Source organism: Globicephala melas, chromosome 9, assembly GCF_963455315.2.
Source record: "Globicephala melas chromosome 9, mGloMel1.2, whole genome shotgun sequence".
NCBI lineage: Eukaryota > Metazoa > Chordata > Mammalia > Artiodactyla > Delphinidae > Globicephala > Globicephala melas.
The window spans coordinates 95,613,833-95,628,042 of record NC_083322.1 but is presented as its reverse complement, the minus strand read 5'-3'; the positions used below and the strand labels follow the sequence as shown (position 1 = coordinate 95,628,042).

At 44.9% G+C, this 14,210-nt stretch overlaps 1 protein-coding gene across 4 annotated transcripts in view; it reads left to right on the top strand.

Moving 5' to 3' along the window:
* LOC115860926 (cytochrome c oxidase assembly factor 1 homolog) overlaps positions 1-14,210 on the top strand; it is a 242,806-nt gene that overhangs the window by 58,168 nt on the left and 170,428 nt on the right. The window lies entirely within an intron of this gene.

The window sequence follows — 14,210 nt, the reverse complement described above, 5'->3', positions numbered from 1 at the left end:
TTGCTTCCACGTCCTGCTAGTGGGGAGTTCCTTTAGGACCCTTTGCTTCATGTGAGTGAGATTCCCCTGTCCAATAAGGCATTGTTGTCTCTGTCGTTGTCTCCGGGCTCTTTCTTCAGTCTTGTGGTTGGCAATGAAGAGGCTTGCCGGCCTGTGCGGCAGAGCCCAGCTGCAGGGAACAGGGGAGGGAGGAAGAGAGAGTGGCTGCTTGATGGGTACAGAGTTTCTTTTTGGGATGGTTTGGAACTGGATAAAGGTGATGGTTGCACAACATTGCAAATGTACTTAATGCCCCTGAACCATACACTTTAAAGTGGTTAAAATGGTAGGCTTATTTCAACATCAGTAACCTTCACGACAGCAGACAGGAGAAAGATAGGTGGATGGCGACAAGGACAGGAGGGAGGTTTTCCACCGTTGTCACTTCTTATACTTGGGATTTCTGGAACGTCAACCAACCCATTCTTCTCAGCCTGCATGTATGTCACATTGGTTTCAGTATTTTGATGAGCTAGTTAATTAGGAGCACCACTTTTTTATCTCAGAAAAACAATTCATGTTCTGGAAGCCTGGAGAAGCAGCTCAGTCTGCAGACAAGATGCAACGGGAAAATGAGCTGATGCCTCTGCAGGTCACTTAATCAGCACAAAATTTCTCTGTGCTGAGGCAGAGAAAGACCTGCCACGTGGAACTGCCCTGCAGCACTTTTTCCCCACCTCGTCCCTTGGGACACAGAAAAGCAGGGAGTGGGTTTAGCACCATCTTTCTGTAAATGCAGGTTTCATCACTGGAGCCCCGTGGCTTTCTCTTCTTTTCCAACTGTCAAACCGAAGGGAGACCAACCACCTGTGCCACTCTTCCTAGGCATCATTCCCTCACCAAGCAACCCGCCCATCCCCTCTCCTTGCCCAGCATTTCATTAACTGCTTGTGATGAATTCCAGCTTCTCCCATATCCAAGGTAGTTAGCTCAGGAAGTCTGCTCTTGAGTGGCTTATGCACCTGTGTCCCCTCCCTCCACCCCTGACCCCAGCCTCCATCTGGAGACACTTTTACAGGCGGGGCACCGTGTGTATATAGCTGGTGGCGGGCTGCCCTTCCGGGTCCTTTGCTCTCCTTGGGCTTCGAGAAGTTCATCCATTCAACTCGACTCTGTCTGGTCCTTCCATTGAGGCTAAAGCTTCTTCAGAGAATCTTCTTGTACTCCCTTTGCTCCAGGATGAGGTTACCCACGCCCTAATCCAGACAAGCGTCTCAGTTGTAAGTTTTTAGTTTTTCCTGGAAATCTGAGTCAGGTGTCCTGCTGTGAACAGGAGGCCGGGGTCGCTGGAGAGCCTAGACGCCTGTAACATCATCCCTTACTCTCTGAGCTGCTGAAAGCTAGTCTTCCAGCCCATGGCAGCACAGACAGTGATTTTGAAAAGTGACGAGGCTCGTTAGGCTGCAAACTGGAGGTGGGTCAGCATTGGTCCCGGTAAGTCTCTGGCGCCCCCAAGTGGAAAGAACGAGGTGCAGAATGACTACCTTGCAAAGAAAGTACCCTAAGAGGATTCTTGGCCCTGGCGCTGCCTCTGGCTGTGGTTCCCATACAGGGTACAGGTGGGCACCGCCATGGGAGCCTTCCATCCGTGTGAAGAAATATGCCGGGGGTTCGGGAAGGGAAGTTCAAGGCTTGGGAAGTGAACACTTTCTGCCGTGCTTTCCTGTGGCCACGCCCTCATTTGAAGCGACTCTGCTTTTTATTTATTTATTTTTTAACTAAAATGTTTTTTGATGGGAACCAGAGATATGGTTACATTACATAGTGTGACTCAAAAAACCGGTGGGTGACCAGGAGTTGGAAGGTTACAAAATAATGAGGGTAACACTGGGGACAGGAGGAAAGTTGCTTCAGAACCACAGGAGCCAGGCTAATACGGCCTCTCCCTGCAATGCTGTCTGTGCTCACCCCTGGAGTTCATCTTGCCAGGGCCAAAGCCACCTCTGTCCCCACCACCCCGGCCCCCTCGGTCCCCCGCCTCGGCCGCGGTAGCCGCCCAGATCATAGCCTCCTCTGCCACCACGACGAGCATCTCCATAGTTACCCCCCATGTGAGAGCCTCCTGGTGGCCCTCCTGGGCCATCTGGTTTAGGGGCCTTACACTGGTGGCAGTCATTCCTCCACGAGAAGTTCACGTTCTCACACGTAGGATGAGGACACTTCCAGTCCCCTGCTCGCCGCTGTCCGCCACTGCCGCCACTGGGGAATCCTCGGCCACTGTCACCACCTCCACAGCCTCCACGGCCTGTGGGTCCTCCTCGCCCTCGGCCTCCACGACCATTGTCACCACCCCGATTGAAGTGTGCTCGCCGGGTAGCAGATGAGACCTTGATAGGATTCCCAGAGAATTCTTTACTATCAAACCAGTCCGTAGCTGCTTTAGCGGTAGGTGGGTCATCAAATGATACCGTGCTATGCGGCCGCTTCCCACTAGCTACCTACTTAACGTTTGGTAGTGTCTATGTGTCCATGCCACTCTCTCACTTCGTCCCGGCTTACCCTTCCCCCTCCCCGTGTCCTCAAGTCCATTCTCTACATCTGCATCTCTATTCCTGTCCTGCCCCTAGGTTCTTCAGAACCTTTTTTTTTTTTAGATTCCATATATATGTGTGTTGGCACATGGTATTTGTTTTTCTTGCAGCTGCACAGCACAGGGAGATCAGCTTGGTGCTTTGTGACCACCTAGAGGGATGGGATAGGGAGGGTGGGAGGGAGACGCAAGAGGGAGGGGATGTGGGGATGTATGTATACATATAGCTGATTCACTCTGTTATACAGCAGTAACTAACACACCACTGTAAAGCAATTCTACTCCAACAAAGATGTTAAAAAAAGAAAATGATACTGTTGCCTCTCCCTTCAGCTTGCCTGTTTCCCTGTCTGTACAGATTAATCATGGGCTGTCCCATCTTCTTGTTTGCCTTAATGATCCCAATCTGCTTGAAGTAATTGGCTACAGACTCAGTCGTAGCATTCTCTCCCAGGCCTTGCACGAAGATGGTTGGCCAGGGTCAGTCCTCCATGAGTTGGCGGTCGTTACAACTGCAGCAGTGGTGGCCGTGAACCCAGAGGTCGTGGAAGGTGACTCTGCGTTCTTGCCTAACTTTTCCTCCTACCTCTAGAAAGCCTGAACTTTCTAGATCCCCAGATAAAGAAAAAAGCCCTTTACCTTCTGGGCCCAAGTTGCAGCCTCTTGACATCTGACCGCCACTGCTTCTCCTTGAAGCTGCACAAACTCGTTCTTTCAGAGACCCCTATATTCTCCATAGAAATTCCCCAAGTAATCTTTCTATGAAGGTCAGTTCTGTTGATCAAGATTCATCAGGAAAGAATGATCTTGGGGCCTCCTCCTCTTGATGGAAGTCTTCATTTTATGGTCCAGTGTCTTGGTCCTGTGTCTGTACAAGAATGCAGCTGTCATTATGTGAAGGCTTCTTTCTCTCCAAGGGGATAGCCCCTCCTGCAGTCACCTGCCTGGGGAGAAACATGGACCCCAACCCGTCTCTCCTCAGGGCCCATCAGCCTGAGATGCAGCTCGACTCATGTTACTTTCTTGCTGAAAACCTTCATGCAAGGACTCTGAAGATGATCTGGTCCTACCCCTTCTTTTAAGATGAGGAAGCAAAACACCAGAGACATCGACTTTTTTTTTTTTTTTTAACCGAGGTCAACCCCTTTTAGCAGAGTACCTGGGGGCTGCAGCCAGCCTCCTGACAGTCTCCTGAGCTTCCATCCCCTCTGGCCCTGGAGTCTTCCAGGCTCAGCCCCTTCCTGCCTTTCGGCCTTATTTCCTACCCTGCTCCTCTGTGCTGTCAAATCCCTGACGTTGCTTGTTTTCCTCCTTCCTTATTTGGCTCAACCCAGATGCCACTTTCTCCCAGAATTCCCACGCAGAAGTGCTCCCTCCTTCCTGGGGTCCCTTGGCTTCAGGCGATGCCTGTCCTAGGACGTCAAACTCTCCAGCTGGTGTGAGCCATTCCCCAGTAAGCCGTCAGCATCCAGAGGCAGGGGCCGAGTCTTCATCACTTCAGTCTCCCTGGAGCCCAGCACCAGCAGTGCACACACAGTATAGGTCTCTCAGATGTTAGCAGAACCAAACGGATGAATCTTTGACACATACTGGAACCAGGAACAGTTACAATGAAACTTGGGAAGTGTGTTCTGTTTGCTCACTGCGCTTTCCAGACTCTGTATTTTGGACTTTATGACAGTGGCTATACCCTTCACCTTGACATGAATGGGCACCTGGGGGGACTAAACAGAAAAATGCAGCCAGAGGGGCCTGAGCTCAATGCTGTGCTCCCCCATCCAGAATGGGGGTTGGCAAACCTTTGCTGTAAAGGGCCAGATGGTAAATGCTTCCGACGTTATGGGCCATACAGCTACTCTGTCACGATGACTCAATTCTGCTGCAGCGTGAAAGCAACCATATGTACTATGTCACTGAACGTGAGTGTGTCCCCATAAAACTTTACAAAAACAGGCCGTGAGCCCCAAACCTGGCCTGCAGGCTGTACTTTGATGACTCCAGACTTAAGTGAGGGAACCTGGCCACGTGGCTTAAATTCTGAATCTGTTTCATTATTTGTTTTTTTTTTTTTAAAAAAAGTTGAGTGGAAAGTGCTTCCTGCGTATGGCCTTGTATGGGAATGATAGAGTAAGTAGACTAGGGTAGGTGAGCCCTGGGCACCAGGTCTGGAGCACGTTGCTTGCTTTTTTCTTTGTCTCTTCTTTCATCCTTTTAGGTGTCCGAAGTCTTCCGCTAATGTTCAGCAGGTGCTCTGTGGGAACTGTTCCATTTGTAGAGGAATTCTTGGTGTACTTGTGAGGAGCGATGAATTCCGCGTCCTCCTATTCCGCCATCCTGACACCCCCCTCACCCCCCGTCTGCTTGCTTAATAGTAATTCATATGATCTTTTCAAGTTGACCAAAGACTTCCTAAATGTTAGCTCATTCTCACTCCACAACTTAAAATAGCTAGGCTTAAAGCCAATTGGAATGAACAAAAAAGGAATTTCAGGTGCCTGAACCTGTTTCATCCAGGGGCAGTACTGGCTGGACACAGGCTTTGCACATGCTGTTCCTTCTGTCTGGAATGCCCTTCCCTCCCCTCCCTCACCTGCCTGCACCTGCAGCAAGTCCTTCTCAACCTCCAGGGTTCAGCACATTCTTTTGGGAAGCCTTCCCTGATTTCTTGCCTAGAAAATCTTCTCCCTACACAAGCTTTTAAATCCTCTTCGTGGCATCCTTCATAGTTGTGCTTTAACATTTATTAGTTGAATAGTGTTTTCTTCCTTACTAGTCTACAAGCTGAGAGAATTGGGCGTGCCCAGGAATCACGAGGCCACCTTATTAAAATGTGGGTTCTGGTTTAGCAGGTCTGGGGCAGGCCTGAGGATTTGCATGCCTAAGAAGCCCCCAGGCTGTACCAAAGCCAAGGCTGCCAGTCAGCACACCACACCTTGAGTGTTAAGAGGTCCAAGAGAGCTAAACCCTTATTCCCTTCTTTCCCGCTTCAATTCCCATTCATGACTGTTGCACAGAGGTTTGTCTATTTTTTCCCCTTCAACCCATCAACCTAGGCCCCCAAGGCTGTGCATTCCGTTAGAGTCCCCTCCCCTATAACCCCCAACCTTCAACGTCACCACTACTAGTGCACGGGCTTATCAAGGAATTTCCCCCCAAATAGCTTTCTCTTGAAGAAATCTAGTGTCATTGGCTAAAATATTTTTTTTTTTTTTTCCACTCGATTCCTTCAGGCAGAAGACCATAAGGCAATCACGCATTGCTGGGATTTCAGCAAGAAACATTTCCTTTTTCTCCTCAATTTGGGGGACCAATTAAGCTATAGATGCAGGTGAGAGATGAGCTTTTTTCAAAAAAAGAATCAGTTTTATTCCAATAAAGCTGATTGGGGAATGTGGTTGGGATCTACAGCCAAAGAGGTTTGCTAGTCTGTCCTCTCAGAGTAACTTAATTCTTCTTCAAAGCTGCAGGCCACCCCATTGCAAAGGAAGTTTCTATCCCAGCCACCTTCGTGTAGGCAAGCGGAGAACTCAGGTGCATTGGGGGGTGGCTGGGCTCTGCTGGACTTTGCTGCCTCATCTCTCCCGCAGCTTTCTAGGGCAGGTGACTACGGGAGAAGTAGGTGAGGGGCCGAGAGGGGTCAAGGGAACTATGTAAGTTACCTTCCTCCTAGAGGGACCCCAACACTTACGAGCATTAGTACAGTGGGAGAGAGGGCTTTTTCCTTCAAGTTGAACAGAAAGCCTACTTTGTTCTGAAATCTTAGCCCTCCAAACGTCTTCTCACTAGACCTTCCAAGGAAGTCCAGGTAGCCTTAAGGCAAGGGAGCAAAGGAGGGTCACTATCTTTTGGGTACTTTGACTAAACGGCTCAGGGATAGCTGTGGCTTTTTTTTTTTTTTTTTTGTAGGAATATATCGTAGTTTTATCTTTTTTATTTTAAAAATAATTCTTAATTTTTATACAACTTTAAAAGCTACTTTCCATGTATATCTATTAAAAAATATTGGCTATATTCCGTTTGTACGATACCCCTTGAGCCTACTTACACCCAATAGTTTGTACCTCCCCCTCCCCCATACTTCCAGCCCCTCCCCTTACCACTGGTTACCACTAGTTTTTTTTTAATTCTTATTTATTTAGTTTTTTAAAAAATTCTTATTTAGTTAGTTGTGGCTTGCCAGCTCCTTAGTTGTAGCAGATGGGCTCCTTATTGCAGCTTCCCGGCTCCTTAGTTGCGGCATGCGAACTCTTAGTTGCAGCATGCACGTGGAATCTAGTTCCCTGACCAGGGATCGAACCCGGGCCCCCTGCATTGGGAGCGCGGAGTCCTATCCACTGCGCCTCCAGGGAAATCCCACCACTTTTTCTTTCTTTTTTTGGCCGGGACTTGAGTCTTGCTGGGATCTTGGTTCCCCGAGCAGGGATTGAACCTGGGCCCTACACAGTGAAAGTGTGGAGTCCTAACCACTGGACTGCCAGGGAATTCCCTAGTTTGTTCTCTATACCTGTGAGTCTGCTTCTTTTGTTATATTCACTAGTTTGTTGTATTTTCCGATTCTACTCGTGGCTCCTTCTTTGAAAAGTTGTGATTAGGGGTGGGGCGTGGCCTTCAGAGGAAGGAGTATTTGGGAAACGCGTCAGTGGGGGGTCAGCCAGGATGCTTTCAGCTGCCCCAGAGGAAGGTGAGGGCAGCTGTAAGCAGAAGAGGAAGAGGCTTCTGCTCCCTCTTCTCTCCCAGCTCTGTTTTCTCCCGTCTCCTCTTCCTTCTCCCTTTGCAATTCCTACGAGTTAGTAAACTTAATGTTTTCATTTTGGATCTCTTGACCAAACAGAAAACAGGCTTGAGGTGAGCAGTTAACAGTGTCAATTAGTAATCCCACAGCCCGTGACGAAGACTCTCTCCCGGACCACATTTAGTCTGGCTGCTCTGAGCCCTGTGCTCAGCTAGATCTCGACCTTTGGGCTTCCCCGTCTGTCTTTGCATCACCCAGTTTTAGCAAAACTTCTAAGTCCCTCAGTATGTGATCAAGTTCCTCATCCCTCACACCTTGGTGTCTAATCGTGCCAGCTGCCTTCAGCAAGAATCTCGTCAAGTCGGTGTAGCCAGAATCCCCCTCACCCCTGATGTTTCCCCTCAGTAATTTTCCACCGACCCCTAAGCCCGCTCCTCAGCTATAAATTACCACTGGCCCATGCTGTGTGCAGAACTGAGCCCAGTCCTATACCAAGGTCTCTTTTCCCCTTTTGCAATTGTCCTGAATAAAATCTGCTTATACCACTTGACTGTCCAGTTCTGGTTTTCTTTGACATCCACCCTACATTTTTTAAAAAATAAATTTATTTTATTTTTGGCTATGTTGCTGCGCATGGGCTTTCTCTAGTTGCGGCAAGCGGGGGCTACTCTTTGTTGCGGTGCGCGGGCTTCTCATTGTGGTGGCTTCTCTTGTTGCGGAGCACGGGCTCTAGGTGCGCAGGCTTAAGTAGTTGTGGCTCATGGGCTCAGTAGTTGTGGCGCACGGGCTTAGTTGCTCCGCAGCATGTGGGATCTTCCCGGGCCAGGGATCGAACTTCTTAACCAAGACACCACCAGTGAAGCCCCATCCTACTTCTTTTTTTTTTTTTTAACATCTTTATTGGGATATAATTGCTTTACAATGGTGTGTTAGTTTCTGCTTTATAACAAAGTGAATCAGTTATACATATACATATGTTCCCATATGTCTTCCCTCTTGCGTCTCCCTCCCTCCCACCCTCCCTATCCCACCCCTCCAGGCTGTCACAAAGCACTGAGCCAATATCCCTGTGCCATGCGGCTGCTTCCCACTAACTATCTACCTTACTACGTTTGTTAGTGTGTATATGTCCATGACTCTCTCTCGCCCTGTCACAGCTCACCCTTCCCCCTCCCCATAACCTCAAGTCCGTTCTCTAGTAGGTCTGCGTCTTTATTCCTGCCTTACCCCTAGGTTCTTCATGACATTTTTTTTTCTTAAATTCCATATATATGTGTTAGCATACGGTATTAGTCTTTTTCTTTCTGACTTACTTCACTCTGTATGACAGACTCTAGGTCTATCCACCTCATTACAAATAGCTCAATTTCGTTTCTTTTTATGGCTGAGGAATATTCCATTGTATATATGTGCCACATCTTCTTTATCCATTCATCCGATGATGGGCACTTAGGTTGTTTCCATCTCCGGGCTATTGTAAATAGAGCTGCAATGAACATTTTGGTACATGACTCTTTTTGAATTTTGGTTTTCTCAGGGTATATGCCCAGTAGTGGGATTGCTGGGTCATATGGTAGTTCTATTTGTAGTTTTTTAAGGAACCTCCATACTGTTCTCCATAGGGGCTGAACCAATTCACATTCCCACCAGCAGTGCAAGAGTGTTCCCTTTTCTTCACACCCTCTCCAGCATTTATTGTTTGTAGATTTTTTGATGATGGCCATTCTGACTGGTGTGAGATGATATCTCATTGTAGTTTTGATTTGCATTTCTCTAATGATTAATGATGTTGAGCATTCTTTCATGTGTTTGTTGGCAGTCTGTATATCTTCTTTGGAGAAATGTCTATTTAGGTCTTCTGCTCATTTTTGGATTGGGTTGTTTGTTTTTTTGTTATTGAGCTGCATGAGCTGCTTGTAAATATTGGAGAGTAATCCTTTGTCAGTTGCTTCATTTGCAAATATTTTCTCCCATTCTGAGGGTTGTCTTTTGGTCTTGTTTATGGTTTCCTTTGCTGTGCAAAAGCTTTGAAGTTTCATTAGGTCCCATTTGTTTATTTTTGTTTTTATTTCCATTACTCTAGGAGGTGGGTCAGAAAGGATCTTGCTGTGATTTATGTCATAGAGTGTTCTGCCTATGTTTTCCTCTAAGAGTTTGATAGTTTCTGGCCTTACATTTAGGTCTTTAATCCACTTTGAGCTTACTTTTGTGTATGGTGTTAGGGAGTGATCTAATCTCATACTTTACATGTACCTGTCCATGTACCTGTCCTTTCTCCACTGTACATTCCTGCCACCTTTATCAAAGATAAGGTGTCCATATGTGCATGGGTTTATCTCTGGGCTTTCTATCCTGTTCCATTGATCTATATTTCTGTTTTTGTGCCAGTACCATACTGTCTTGATTACTATAGCTTTGTAGTATAGTCTGAAGTCAGGGAGCCTGATTCCTCCAGCTCCTTTCTTCGTTCTCAAGATTGCTTTGGCTATTCGGGGTCTTTTGTGTTTCCATACAGATTGCAAAATTTTTTGTTCTAGTTCTGTGAAAAATGCCAGTGGTAGTTTGATAGGGATTGCATTGAATCTATAGATTGCTTTGGGTAGTAGAGTCATTTTCACAATGTTGATTCTTCCAATCCAAGAACATGGTATATCTCTCCATCTATTTGTATCATCTTTAATTTCTTTCATCAGTGTCTTATAATTTTCTGCATACAGGTCTTTTGTCTCCTTAGGTAGGTTTATTCCTAGATATTTTATTCTTTTTGTTGCAATGGTAAATGGGAGTGTTTTCTTGATTTCACTTTCAGATTTTTCTTCATTAGTGTATAGGAATGCCAGAGATTTCTGTGCATTAATTTTGTATCCTGCTACTTTACCAAATTCATTGATTAGCTCTAGTAGTTTTCTGGTAGCATCATTAGGATTCTCTATGTATAGGATCATGTCATCTGCAAACAGTGACAGCTTTACTTCTTCTTTTCCTATTTGGATTCCTTTTATTTCCTTTTCTTCTCTGATTGCTGTGGCTAAAACTTCCAAAACTATGTTGAATAAGAGTGGTGAGAGTGGGCAACCTTGTCTTGTTCCTGATCTTAGTAGAAATGCTTTCAGTTTTTCACCATTGAGGATGATGTTGGCTGTGGGTTTGTCATATATGGCCTTTATTATGTTGAGGAAAGTTCCCTCTATGCCTACTTTCTGCAGGGTTTTTATCATAAATGGGTGTTGAATTTTGTCAAAAGCTTTCTCTGCATCTATTGAGATGATCATATGGTTTTTCTCCTTCAGTTTGTTAATATGGTTTATCATATTGATAGATTTGCGTATATTGAAGAATCCTTGCATTCCTGGAATAAACCCCACTTGATCATGGTGTATTATCCTTTTAATGTGCTGTTGGATTCTGTTTACTAGTATTTTGTTGAGGATTTTTGCATCTATGTTCATCAGTGATATTGGCCTGTAGTTTTCTTTCTTTGTGACATCCTTGTCTGGTTTTGGTATCAAGGTGATGGTGGCCTCGTAGAAGGAATTTGGGAGTGTTCCTCCCTCTGCTATATTTTGGAAGAGTTTGAGAAGGATAGGTGTTAGCTCTTCTCTAAATGTTTGATATAATTCGCCTGTGAAGCCATCTGGTCCTGGGCTTTTGTTTGTTGGAAGATTTTTAATCACAGTTTCAATTTCAGTTCCTGTGATTGGTCTGTTCATATTTTCTCTTTCTTCCTGATTCAGTCTTGGCAGGTTGTGCATTTCTAAGAATTTGTCCATTTCATCCAGGTTGTCCATCCTATTGGCATAGTGTTGCTTGTAGTAATCTCTCATGATCTTTTTTATTTCTGCAGTGTCAGTTGTTACCTCTCCTTTTTCATTTCTAATTCTATTGATTTGAGTCTTCTCCCTTTTTTTCTTGATGAGTCTGGCTAGTGGTTTATCTATTTTGTTTAGCTTCTCAAAGAACAAGCTTTTAGTTTTATTGATCTTTGCTATTGTATCCTTCATTTCTTTTTCATTTATTTCTGGTCTGATTTTTATGACTTCTTTCCTTCTGCTAACTTTGGGGTTTTTTTGTTCTTCTTTCTCTAATTGCTTGAGGTGCAAGGTTAGGTTGTTTATTCGAGATGTTTCCTGCTTCTTAAGGTGGGCTTGTGTTGCTATAAACTTCCCCCTTAGAACTGCTTTTGCTGCATCCCATAGGTTTTGGGTTGTTGTGTCTCCATTGTCATTTGTTTCTAGGTATTTTTTTATTTCCTCTTTGATTTCTTCAGTGATCACTTCGTTATTACATAGTGTATTGTTTAGCCTCCATGTGTTTGTATTTTTACAGATCTTTTCCTGTAATTGATATCTAGTCTCATGGCGTTGTGGTCAGAAAAGATACTTGATACAATTTCAATTTTTTTAAATTTACCAAGGCTTGATTTGTGACCCAAGATATGATCTATCCTGGAGAATGTTCCATGAGCACTTGAGAAAAATGTGTATTCTGTTGTTTTTGGATGGAGTGTCCTATAAATATCAATTAAGTCCATCTTGTTTAATGTATCATTTAAAGCTTGTGTTTCCTTATTTATTTTCATTTTGGATGATCTGTCCATGGGTGAAAGTGGGGTGTTTAAGTCCCCCACTATGAATGTGTTACTGTCGATTTCCCCTTTTATGGCTGTTAGTATTTGCCTTATGTATTGAGGTGCTCCTATGTTGGGTGCATAAATATTTAAAATTGTTATATCTTCTTCTTTGATCGATCCCTTGATCATTATGTAGTGTCCTTCTTTGTCTCTTTTAATAGTCTTTATTTTAAAGTCTATTTTGTCTGATATGAGAATTGCTACTCCAGCTTTCTTTTGGTTTCCATTTGCATGGAAACCAAACTTACTTTCCATCCCCTTACTTTCAGTCTGTATGTGTCTCTAGGTCTGAAGTGGGTCTCTTGTAGACAGCATATATAAGGGTCTTGTTTTTGTATCCATTCAGCCAATCTGTGTCTTTTGGTGGGAGCATTTAGTCCATTTACATTTAAGGTAATTATCGATATGTATATTCCTATTCCCATTTTCTAAATTGTTTTGGGTTCGTTATTGTAGGTCTTTTCCTTCTCTTGTGTTTTTTGTCTAGAGAAGTTCCTTTAGCATTTGTTGTAAAGCTGGTTTGGTGGTGCTGAACTCTCTCAGCTTTTGCTTGTCTGTAAAGGTTTTAATTTCTCCATCAAATCTGAATGAGATCCTTGCTGGGTAGAGTAGTCTTGGCTGCAGGTTTTTCTCCTTCATCACTCTCAGTATGTCCTGCCACTCCCTTCTGGCTTGTAGGGTTTCTGCTGAGAGATCAGCTGTTAACCTTATGGGGATTCCCTTATGTGTTATTTGTTGTTTTTCCCTTGCTGCTTTTAATATGCTTTCTTTGTATTTAATTTTTGACAGTTTGATTAATATGTGTCTTGGCGTATTTCTCCTTGTATTTATCCTGTATGGGACTCTCTGTGCTTCCTGGACTTGATTAACTATTTCCTTTCCCATATTAGGGAAGTTTTCAACTATAATCTCTTCAAATATTTTCTCAGTCCCTTTCTTTTTCTCTTCTTCTTCTGGAACCCCTATAATTCGAATGTTGGTGCGTTTAATGTTGTCCCAGATGTCTCTGAGCCTGTCCTCAGTTCTTTTCATTCTTTTTTCTTTATTCTGCTCTGCAGTAGTTATTTCCACTATTTTATCTTACTTCTAATATCAAATAGGGCCAATATTTTGAAACAACAGTTATCAAGCCCAAATGGGAGAGACTATTGCACTCTGTTTTAATCATTGAATATGTAACATTTATCTCATGCTGGATACTGTGGAACATACAAAAACATAGAGCATACAATATTTCCTGGCCTTGAGGGACACTTGATGTGATAATAAAACAAGAGAACGAATGGACCAATATTTATTACAAATTATTTTACATGGCGAATGAAAGAATAACCTTATGGAATTTTTTCAGGTTTAATATACTTTCCTGCTTTACCAGGAGATACTCTGGTGATGGAATAATAGAAACAGAGGTAGAGAACGGAGTTTGCCTCCATCTCATGGTTTCCAAACTAGTTAGGGCTCATAATAGCAAGTGGGGAGCAGGGAAAAAACCAAGAGGGAGACATTTACAGAAGCAAGAAATCTAACCCAAGCTCAGAAGAAGATGCAGCAGGACCACCAGTGAAACGAAAGGGCAGCTTCCTGGGACTCAAGCAGATTGGACCAGACATGAGCCACGAGTCCAGACAAGCACAAGACCCCAAGTGCAAACACACGTGGCTTCCCTGGCTGTGTCCTGGGTCTCTGGTCTCCTCTCCAGGCAGCCTTCTGAGTGCTCTACCTAAGTCAGAAACATGACCACGCCCCCCACGCCCCCGACACGTTAAACAACACCCTTTGGTGCCTCTGCACAGCCTGATAAAAACACCCCAGCTCTTCACCTGGCCTTCAAGGCCCCCCACCATCAGATCTGCCTCTCTGGGACTCCCCACTCCAGACCCAGCGCTTCAGCGACACTGTCCCAGGGCACTGGCCAGGCTGCATCTTACTTCTCTCTGTTCATACTGCTCCCCTGCCACGGAAGCCCTTCTTTGACCTTCACACAGCTGTCTCTTCATCATCAGGACCTGGTTTGCACATCTTCCCTGAACCCTTCTCCGGATAGCCAGGGACAGCCTGAACCTCCAATGTTACAATGACCAGTTTGTGTGACTTGCTTCCCTTCTGACACTGTGAGTTACTGAGGGCAGCGGCTACGTCTTATTCATTTTTAGGATCCCCAGCACCAGGCACGGTCGTCTAGTGAGAGTCTGTGGAGGGGGAAATAAAATTCCGTAAGGCGGCAGGAAGGAGGGTTCCAGGCACTGTTTTGCGGTGATTTAGCGCCTGAGTGGGGG